The sequence below is a fragment of the Lissotriton vulgaris genome, chromosome 8, assembly GCF_964263255.1.
Source record: "Lissotriton vulgaris chromosome 8, aLisVul1.2, whole genome shotgun sequence".
NCBI lineage: Eukaryota > Metazoa > Chordata > Amphibia > Caudata > Salamandridae > Lissotriton > Lissotriton vulgaris.
Window position 1 is genome coordinate 1,450,408,548 of NC_141696.1, and position 12,176 is coordinate 1,450,420,723.

Below are 12,176 nucleotides of genomic sequence, written 5' to 3' on the forward strand. Positions count from 1 at the left end.
GGAGAATATCAACAACAGAATTTAAGGAATCCTCTACAACAACTACTTCAAAAAACACCAGAAAAGCTTCTGGTAAGCCAATTAAGTCTTTTCTTGGGAACATATGTCGTAGAAAAAGAAATGATATTGCTAATGTGAATATTCAGAAAAAGACAGCAAATCTAAAAAGGAAGGAGAGGCCCACAAAAAATGTCTCGATTGGAGCAGGAGAGAAGAGAATGGATAGCAATAGAAGGGTAAATGAATTTAGGGACATTCGTAGGCGAATGTTTCGCAATATGGTAGTTTTAAATTTGCTAAAAAATGATAAGAAAAGTAAACTGAGAGCTGCTTTTTACAAGAAAAAGAAAAGTGTAGAAAAGATTGTTGATCAGGCTTTTGAAGTTAAGAAAAAATTATTTATTTTAGTAATCAATAGAATTAGGATACTTAATAAGGCAATTGATGTTTTCAAATCGAACAGTAGATGGAAAAGAATTATTAATCGGAATAATTTTTGTGAAGTATTTTCTGGAGAATGGATGCATAGTTCAAGTTCTGAGCCATTTTTCAATGAGGAAAGTTACTTTCAGGAAAATGATTTGGTGCATGCAGTTGACACCAGTGGTCGAGCATATGAGGTGAAAGATGGTTGTGTGATGGAAAAAGAGAAACTTGTATCTAGAGATGCAGAAGAGGTGTTAGCTGATGAAGTTTTAGGGAGACGTACTAAGGGTCCAGTGTACACATGGAAGTGCAGTAGTATTTGTAGTGTGCGACAGGATTCAATCGATTTGCTTCGAAATTTCTTACGTACATATAGTAAGAATAGTCTCAAACAAAAAATGAAGATCTTGCAAGAGTTAGATCCTTGCAGAGTGAGAGAAAGCACAGGTTTGCATGGGCATTCACTGGCTTGTCTTTCTAGAAAAGTATGTCAGAGTGTTTTTCATCATTTTAGGATGTTAGCAGTGCATCATAATAAGGTGAGGAAATTAGTGAGAAAGTTGTATTATGCAAAAAGTCCAGCACTTAAGCTTAAACAGTTAAACAGTGCTCTATTGCATGGATCTAAAGTGGATGTGAAGACTATTTGTGAAGAAATTGAGTTTTGTTATTTTGGGAACAAAGAGGACAGTGTAGAAATAGATATAGTAATGGATGGTAATGTGGAAGATAATGGACAGATTTCAAGTATAGAAAAGTTTGACGAGGAAATTACCAAGTTTAAGGTGAAATTAAGTGAAAGGCCTAATTTAACTTGTGTGTGCTGTCGACGGACTCATTATAAGATTCAGACTAGGTTAGTTGATTTATATGCAAAAAGTGAATTGGAAAATAATAGTGAATGGAAGGATTTTGTAAGTTATTTGTTGGTGGAGAATTCTTCTGATTTGAGTTTTGATCAGCGTATTTGTAATTATTGTTTAAAAAAATTTAATGAAAATAGAATGCCTGCTAGAGCAGTTCATAATAATCTTCAGTTGATAGATATTCCTTCTGAATTGATGGATCTAAATACTTATGAATCTATTTTGATTCAATGTGTCCATCCTTTTCAGGCTATTGTACGCATGGAGCCTAAGACAGGGAAATTGCCTCCATCAGATTTACAGAGAGGATTAAAGGGAAGAGTTGTTTATTTGCCTCTAGATGTAAAGAAAAATATTGATACAATTGGTGTAGAAAGAGTAGAAGAAGATCCTCTAGTTATTCTAGTTAATGGGGTTCCGACAAAGAGTAAGAAAATCTGGCAAGATTTAGTGGATGTTAAAAAAGTCAAAAAGGCAACGTTGTATTTGGTCAAAAACAATGAGTACTACAAAGATGTAAGTGTTGGAGCAGAGGAAACAGCTACAGAAGAAGACAGTGATTGTTCAGTTGGTCAAATTGAAAAAGTTGATGTGTCTAGAAGTGAAGAAATATATGAACATTATACTGTTCATCCTTTGCATTCCAAAGAAGTAATGGGAAATGCAATTGACTTGTTTCAAATGAAAGCAGCAAAAGGAAGTCCCATTAGTGTATGGGAAGAAAGTTTGGAAGCTCGTTGTTTTCCACAATTATTTCCAACAGGTCGTGGTGGACGATATGATGATCGACCAGTTCAAATTCCTGCAGCTGAATACCGGACTCTAAGATTATATGCTGAAGATCCAAGGTTTCGTCAATGCATTCCATATTTGTTTCATCTACTGTTTGAAAGTGATTTGTCTGGGCTTTCTTATGCAGTTAATCATATACTAAAAAGTGGAGCTCATTTGCAAAATGTTTGTGCAAGGGACTTTATGGAGAAAGTTAATCTGCAAGATAGTATTTTGGAATCTCAGCTAATCAATCTCATGGCATGTCAACGTGGAACCAATGAGTATTGGTTCCGTCGTCATGGAGAATTGAAATGTATGCTAAGAAACTTAGGAACTCCTACATGGTTCCTCACTCTTAGCTGTGCTGAGTATGCATGGGACGACTTACTTGAATTTCTACGAGAGGCAAATGAAAACATCAAATATAGAATTGAAAACACCTGAACTGTGTTCTTTGGATCCAGTGAATGTTTGCAGATATTTTAATCATAGATTTGAAGCTATGATGTCTTTTATTACCAACAAAAAAAATCCTCCCCTTGGAGAGGTTTTGGATTTCTTTTGGAGGAAGGAATATCAAGCGAGAGGTGCTCCTCATATACATATGTTGTTGTGGATTAAAGATGCACCCAAATTTGGATCAGATTCAGATGAAACAGTGATGAGTTTCATTGAAGAGTATTCAACATGTGCTGTTCCAAAATCTACTGTAGAAAACAGTTTAAGGCAACAAGTTTTACGTTTTCAATCTCATCGTTGTGGAAAGTACTGTCGTCGAAAATTTAAAAACAAGGAAAAGTACTACACGAAATGTCGTTTTGCATTTCCTCGACCAGTGATTTCTAAGGGAAGAGTAAATAATTTGATGTCATCTCTACGACATACTGTGACGAGGAAATCTCCCAAAAATACATACAATTTGAAAAGAAATGAAGAATCTAAGTACATCAACGATTACAACCCAGTGATTTTGTCCATGTGGAATGCTAACATGGATATTCAGTTCGTTGCTGACAACTCTATTGCTGTGGCTCGATATGTGACATCTTACATCACCAAAAAAGAAAAGACAGAACTGAAGGAAATGTGGGAGGACATTTCACATGAAAAGAGTCTAAGCAAGAAATTATACAGTTTCAGTCTGAAGATGTTGTCGCATCGAGAAATTGGAGCATATGAATGTTCTGATCGGTTATCATCAGCAAGTCTCTATGCCAAATCAAGAACAATCATTTGGGTGAGTCTAGGTCTTGCTGCAACACGAAACCGAGTTTTGAAATCTGTACAAGAAATTGAATATTTGGCGGAGAATGAACCAAACAGTACAGATATTTTGAAGACAAACATGTTGGATACATACTATCCAAATAGAAGTACTCACCTTGAGAACACTTGTTTGTATGAAGTTCTGCAAAACTACAGTTATAAGAGGAACATCACAGAAGATATCAATAATGGAAAATATGCACTCATTGGCTATGAAGGATGTCTAGTGAAGCAGAAAAAAGGCCATTTGATTAATCATCGAAAATTGAGTTGTGAAGTTCCAGACAAAAGAGAATTTTACTATTTAGCTCTTTTGCAACTCTTTAAGCCATGGCGTACAGAAGAGGAACTACTTGGAGATTTTCTCTGTTATGAAGACTCTTTTAATGCAACTAAGGATACCATAGAATGTCCTATTTTTCTAAATTATCTGCAAATGTTGAATGAAGAAATGGAGCAAGAAACCACAATTGCTGAAGTGATAGCTAGAGACAGTTCTCAAGATAGTCAGAGTTCTACTTCATTGTGTCAGGATCCACTAGGAGGACCTATTATCCAAAATGAAGCTGCCACTGCCATGGATGAGGTGGAAAGAGCTATGGAACAAGCTCAAGAGGATGGAGTTAACTTAGAAGATTTGGTAAAGCAACTAAATGTTGAGCAGAAAAAGATATATGATGAAGTCACAGAGCAGATTGAACATGGATTCAGACATGAGAAAAAAGAGTGCTCATGTACATCATTTGACCCTGTCCGACTATACGTAAGTGGAGAAGCGGGGACAGGAAAAAGTTTTCTAATTAAAGCCATTGCAAGTTATCTGCAGAAAAGGACTGATTCACCACTGTCTTGTGTTGTAACTGCTCCAACTGGTCTGGCAGCACATAACATTAAAGGGATTACTCTACATCGTTTACTGATGCTGCCAGTTGAGCATGATAATAAATTGCATTACAACAAGTTATCTGGAGATGCGTGTTCTGAAGTTTCAAGAGTCTTGAAGAAAATGAAACTTCTTATCATTGATGAAGTAAGCATGGTCTCAAATCTAATGCTTGCTTTTGTGCATTTGAGAATGCAAGAAATTCTTAGAACAGAGTATGATGTATTTGGAGGAAAACACATTATTGTTTTTGGAGATCTATTGCAGTTGACTCCAGTAAAAGGACAACCAGTGTTTAAAATGCTCAAACATGAAGATACCAGGAAGTCCCTTGGAAGCATTGGAAACGTTAATATATGGTTAAATTTTAAATATGCTGAACTGCTTCAAAATATGCGACAGGCAAAGGATGAAGATTATAAAAATATTCTACAAGATGTAAGAATTGGAAAAGTGACCGAGCTTGGGAAAAAAGCTTTGCATGGTCGATTAATTTCAAATTCGTATCCAAATGAAAACATTCTTCCAGAGAATATTTTTTTAAAAATGACTGAGAAGAAATCTGGGATATGTTTGATGCCAACTCTGCAAGAATGTTCCATCTTCAACAACAAAATGTTAGAGTTAGAAAATGAAGAGATTGTGAAACTGGAAGCAATAGATAAAATAGAGCATATGGGTGCAACAATTGTTTTGTCAGAAAATTTGAAAACTAAATTGGATTCATTAGAGAAAAGTATTTCTAAAACAGCTGGTTTTGAAAAGACTCTGAATGTGTGTTTAAATTGTCGTATCATTTTGAGAAGGAATTTAAATGTTGAAAGAGGTCTGGTAAATGGAGCAATGGGTTATGTTGTTGATTTTGTGAATTACAGAAATAGAGATGGAATTGAATTTTTAAAAATAAAATTTGATGGCATTGAACAAGTACAACAAATAAGTCGTGGTTCTGCTAGATTTTTACTTGTAAAAGACTTATATGTTCGCCGAAAACAGTTTCCTGTTTGTTTGGCATATGCAGTAACAATTCATAAATCTCAAGGTTTAAGTGTAGATAATGCTTTGGTGAACATTGGAAGATCTGTGTTTAAAGAGGGTATGGCATATGTGGCATTATCCCGATCAGGATTGTACTTGATTGCGTGTGATGAGATAAAGATTTCTGCAGATCTAGATTGTGTTAAAGAATACAATAGGTTAAGAAGAGAGTATGCGCCACATTTGCCTCAATATCCTCTGTTTGAAAAACGTGTGGTAGGCCGAAAAAGAAGAAATGAGGATAATTGCAGTGAGGTAGTTGCAAAAAGACAAAAAGTAGAGAAAACTGTAATTGAAAACAGGAAGAAAAAGAATTGTGAAGAAAATGTTGTTGGATTTCAGTTTGAAAATAGTTCTGGTGTCAACTGCTATGCTAATGTAGTGGTTAATGTTGTTTTTTTTCTTAAAAGTTTACAAGAACAGATTGTTGAAAATCGGGATCAAAGATTGTGTGGTTTATTGAATTCTGTGTTTGAGAAATGTAGCAGTGGTACAGCAGAAATAGAAAGTGTAACAGAAATTCGAAATATTTTAGATATGTGTTCTGGTCATGATAAATTTTCACAGAACATTCAGCAGGATTGTCAGGAATTTTTAATGTATATGTTTGGTGTTTTGGAAGATGAAGGTGTAGATGTAGATAATCTTTTCAGCCTTTCTTATCAATGGCAGCATGACTGCCACAATTGTAGTTTATCAAGTACTACTAGAATAGACACTGAAAAATGTATATATTTGACTTTACCTGACTGTAAATCAGTGTCTTTTAAAAATCTAGTTAAAGCAGCAGATCATAATATAGTGTGTACCCAATGTAACTGTACAATGCTGTCCACATTATTTATACAAAGTTATGGGCAGTATATCATTTTAGTTTTCCAACGATGTAGACCTGATGGAACTAAATTGACAACTTCTATCAAAAATTTTGTGGCTTCTCAGTTATCAATTTCAGGAAGAACCTTTACAACTGAAGCTATTATTTATCATGACGAATCTTCGACAACCTCAGGACATTATACATGCTACTTAAAATCTGAAAATGGATGGAGTTACTGCAATGATTCCCATTTAACTTATAAACAACGTTTGCCTTATGACTCTACAAATTCTTATCTAGTGTTTTTAAAACCAAAGTTTTAGTAAAGGGAATTGGCCTTTGAAGTTGGGAATAGATAATAAAAGTTAGTTAGTTAGTTAGTTAATCTAATATTTTAAATTATTTATCTCATGAAGATACTTTAAGTGGATCTCAAAGTAAAAAATACTGATATATCTGACACAAATTGGCCGTGAGGAAAGTGTAAGGTATGATGTTCTTAGATCTTTTTTCATAGGAAATCGATGAAATGGAAGTTATAGAGCACAGCAGACTTTTTTTCCACCAAAAGGACCTTCACTATCTTCTATTTGGCCTCACGGAAAAGTAAGTGAATCAAAGATTAGTGAACATATATGAGATGTATGTTTGAATGGGTTTTTTTAAACACAATCTTTTAGATTGTGTTTTTTTTTTCCCGCTGGTATATGATGAAGACTTTGAACTCACTAATTTAAGTGAAATTCAATATATTCTGAGAACAGCAAAAATAAATAATGTAACATATTGTAGAAGTTATTGTGTAGTTTGCATTGTGTAATTTATATTGTGTTCACATTGTCTCACACTCATTTTCCTTTTTCACCCTTATTTACCTCTCTTTACTAATTTACACTCTTTTTTCATCGCTGTTTCTTTACTGCACTTCATTCACAACTTCTCTATCTAATTGGAACTGTCTGCATTTCCTCTGTTCCTTCCACCACTTTTTATCTTTTTCATATTCTCTCAGTACCACTGGTTTAGTTTCCTAACCCTCTCTTTCTTTTTCTCCATTTTTTTTTCTTTCGCACTCATTGTACTGTAGTTCACTTAGTTCTTCCTTTTGTTTTTCTGTGTACTTACTCTCTCACTCCTGTTTCATCCATCGTTCTATAATAACCTCATTCCTTTCATCCCTTCACTCTGTGACTTCACTTCACTCACTCTCAGTCATCTTCTATTCCTCTTTTTTATTAATAGTTTCTCAATCAGACTCCTCTCCTTTTCACTCATTTTTCTTTTACTTTCTTATCTTTACTGATTTTGTTTTGATATCTTACATTCTTTTAGTATCTTACTTACCTTTAGGAATTTGTTCTCTTTCTATTTCTTTTTCCTTCTTTTTTATCTTTCTACATTACTTTCTTTCTGTTTTTGTATCCTTCACTATTGCTTCATTTCTTAGTAAACTTTTGTAGATTTTTAAACCTCATGAACTGTTTCTTCTATTTTATTATATATTTTTAAGTAATTATAACGTGTTTTTTCTTTTATCTTTCACAGATACAAGTTTTCATTGATTATATGGTAAGTGTGTTTACAAAATGTTTTTTGTTATCACCTTTTGTTTTATTTTCACTATTTTTCTCTCACCCTACCTCACCCCTGTTTCCTTACTTTGCTTCCCTCACTTTTTCTTATCTTCCATGTTTACTTCCTACCACATTCAACTTCTTTCAGTACCTATGCTTATCTACACTCCTTCACTTACCTTTTTTACTGGTTCACTTAGTCCCTTTGTGACACTCCTTCCTTTACTCTCTCTCTTCTTTCTCTCTGTCACTCCCCATGTCTTACCCTTATTCACTTATATGCACCCTCTTTCATTCCTCTTTACTTACACTCACTGCTATTTTCTTTCCCTCCGTCACCGTTGTTCCTTTTCTCTGGTTCCGTCACTATCTGTCATTCCCCATACTTAACTCTCCTTCCTTTTACTTTCATCATCCATTCACATTCTCCCAGAACCTCTGCTTTAGTCTTCTTCCTCTTTCTTCTCTTCTTTTGCTCCCTTATTCATTTTCTTTTTCTCAGTTACTTCCTCTTACACTTTTTCTCTTACTATCTATTACACAGTCCCTCTGTGTTCCTCCCTCTAGCTCTCTTTCTCTTAACACCACTGTCTCTGTCCCCATTCCTCATAGTCACTCCTTCATTATTTTTTTTTCTTTTTTTTTGTTGGTGCGCTGACGGGACGCGCACCGGTACGTGCACCGGGGCGTTCACCGGTACGCGCACCGGGAGCGCTCCAGAGTCGAATATAAAAAAATAAGTAAAATACTATTTTAAAACAAAAATATTATCTTAATATACATTATAGTGTTCATTTTTAGAAAAACATACCTTTCTCAACTATAGACATTTTTGAAAAAATAAGCAAAGAAATTTACTAAAAAGTACATAGGTATGAAGCCCTAAAAAAAGTTAAAAATTAGCATTAAAAAAACCTATGAAATTCACTGAAAAAACCAGAGGTTTCACACCAGTTATAGTTAGGAATTAGCATTTAAAAAACCTAAGAAATTCACTGAAAAAACCATAGGTTTCACACCAGTTATAGTTAGCTGCAAATTGTACTGACATAAAACCGTTGAAATTCCCACGTTATAGTTAGTTGGACTCACTATAACTTGCGCGCCTGCAATGCACTGCTGATGACGTCACATATTACATCACTCATGACATGGTCAGTGACATCACTCATGACATCACTGATGACACCATCCTTGTGACACAGTGACAGACCTCCTCTCAGTGTAATGTAACCCTTGAAACACATATTCAAAAATAGAAACTAACATTTTCAAAAAAGTGGATATACCCATACCAGTTACAACAACCAATTCAGTATTTCCACCATCTATGTACACATTCACACATTCACCAACAGTTTTATATAGTCACTCATACATATACTCACTCATCATATGTAGTGATACACCTATTCATCCTGTTACACACCGACAGTCATCAAAAAGTTACTCACACATATACTCACACATGCAAATAAACTAATAAACATCCATTTATTTGCATATATAGATTTACACACACTACCACCTTACTTCTAAGGAAACTTACACATATGTACTCTCCTAAACAATCACTTATAGAAACACATACTTATTTAAACAGGAACTCTTACAATCTCTTACTCTCACATATACTGACTTATATAAATCAATGCTCACATATACTAGATTAAAATGTATCTTGTTACTCATAAACACACTAGTGAGATAGGCATTCAATCACTAACACACACATATACACACTCATCCACCCATACAGTCCTGCACATATGCAGTTTTCAAAAAATATACAAACAGTGGGTCAGTCATTGATACATCTATGTGCTAAGTAACATCCCCACCAAACTATACACACACTCATACTGATACTAAAAAACATATAGAAACCCATATACATACACATGTAGCTACTCACCAACCCATGCAGCCACTTATACACAAAGTGAAACACTGATACATATATTTAAATATTTAAATATTACTCGCCAATATATGTATTCACTAAGATACACTTAATAAGCCAGTTAACCAATCAATTTTTTTTAAAAAAACGTTAAGACAATAATTTAAACATTTATTCTTCCATCAACCTTTACATATACATATATAAAACATTTATTTTTCAGAAAGACACACATTCACTGGATGGTGTCATCAGTGATGTCATGAGTGATGTCACTGACCATGTCATGAGTGATGTAATATGTGACGTCATCAGCAGTGCATTGCAGGCGCGCAAGTTATAGTGAGTCCAACTAACTATAACGTGGGAATTTCAATGGTTTTATGTCAGTACAATTTGCAGCTAACTATAACTGGTGTGAAACCTATGGTTTTTTCAGTGAATTTCTTAGGTTTTTTAAATGCTAATTCCTAACTATAACTGGTGTGAAACCTCTGGTTTTTTCAGTGAATATATATATATATGTATATATATATATATATATGTATATATATATATATATATATATATATATATATATATATATATATATATATATATATATATATGTGTATATATATATATATATATATATATATATATATATATATATATATATATATATATATATATATTCACTGAAAAAACCATAGGTTTCACACCAGTTATAGTTAGGGATTAGCATTAAAAAACCTATTAAATTCACTGAAAAAACCATAGGTTTCACACCAGTTATCGTTAGGTGGAAATTTTACTCGCATAAAACCATTGAAATTCCCACGTTATAGTTAGTTGGACTCACTATAACTTGCGCGTGCAATGCACTGCTGATGACGTCACATATTACATCACTCATGACATGGTCAGTGACATCACTCATGACATCACTGATGACATCTCAAATGACATCACTGATGACATCATCCAGTGAATGTGCATCTTTCAGAAAAATAAATATTTTTTATATATGTATATCTAAAGGTTGATGGAAGAATAAATGGGTAAATAAATGTCTAAATGGATGTTTTTTTGTATAAAATTGATTGGTTAACTGACTTATTAAATGTATCTTAGTGAATACATATATTAGCGAGTAATGTTTAAATATTTAAATATCTGTATCTGTGTCTCACTTTGTGTATAAGTGGCTGCATGGGTTGGTGAGTAGCTACATGAGTGTGTATATGGGTTATTAGTTGTTTTTTTGAGTATCAGTATCAGTGTCTGTATGGTTCGGTGGGGGATATTACTTAGAGCACAGATGCATGAATGAGTGACTCACAATTTGTATGTATTTTGAAGACAGCATGTGTGCAAGACTGTATGGGTGGATGATTGTGTGTATGGGTGGGTTAGTGAGTATGTGTTTTTATAATTGATTGTTTAAGAGAGTAAATATGGTTCAGTTTCTGTAGAAGTATGTGTAGTGGTGTGTATATAGCAGTATAATCAAGTAAATGGTTTTTTGATAGTTTATTTGCATGTGTGAATTTGTGTGTGAGTAACTATATGGATGAGTATTAGTGTGTAACAGGATGTATAGGTGTATGAGTACATATGATGAGTAAGTACATGCATGAGTGACTATATAGAACTGTTGGTGAATGAGTGGATGTGTATGTAGATGTTGGAATTACCTAATAAGTTGTTGTAATTGGTATTGGTTTCTCCTTTTTTAAGAAAATGTTTGTTTCTATTTTTGAATGTGTGTGTCAAAGGTTATCTTATGCTGATAGGAGGTCTGCCACTTTGTCACAAGGATGTTGTCATCAGTGATGTCATTTGAGATGTCATCAGTGATGTCATGAGTGATGTCACTGACCATGTCATGAGTGATGTAATATGTGACGTCATCAGCAGTGCATTGCACGCGCAAGTTATAGTGAGTCCAACTAACTATAACGTGGGAATTTCAATGGTTTTATACGAGTAAAATTTCCACCTAACTATAACTGGTGTGAAACCTATGTTTTTCAGTGAATATATATATATATATATGGGTGTATATATATATATATATATATATATATATATATATATATATATATATATATATATATATATATATATATATTACCTACTGGCCGTCACCAGTAGGTAGTTATAGTTAGGACCTATTTTCCATGGGAAATCAGCAACATTCTACTTGCAATAACTTTGGGGCTGGTAGACTAATCTTCACAAAATTTTCAAAACTCATGGGGCGCTCCGGTCCGCTCCTATCCTAGAAGTTTGTGGGTGATTCATCAAGCGGGCGCTGAGAAAAAAGAGGGTCCCAAAATTCTTTTTCCCCATAGTATTTCCCGTAGGAAATTTTAGACACGGCTACAGCCCGAACTGCTGAACGGAATGACACCAAAGTTTGCAAAAAGGTAGCCCTTGGCTCAGAAAGCGCCCTTCTTTTTAAATGGTGTAAATCCGTTCAGTAGTTCCTGAGAAATTAAACAAATAGTGGTGAAAAAGTCATTTTCCCATAGGAAACTTTAGATACTGTTATAGCAAAAACTGCTACACGGAATTACACCAAATTTGGTAAAATGGTACTGCTTGGCTCAGAAAGCGACTTTTTTTCAAAAATGGTGTGAAT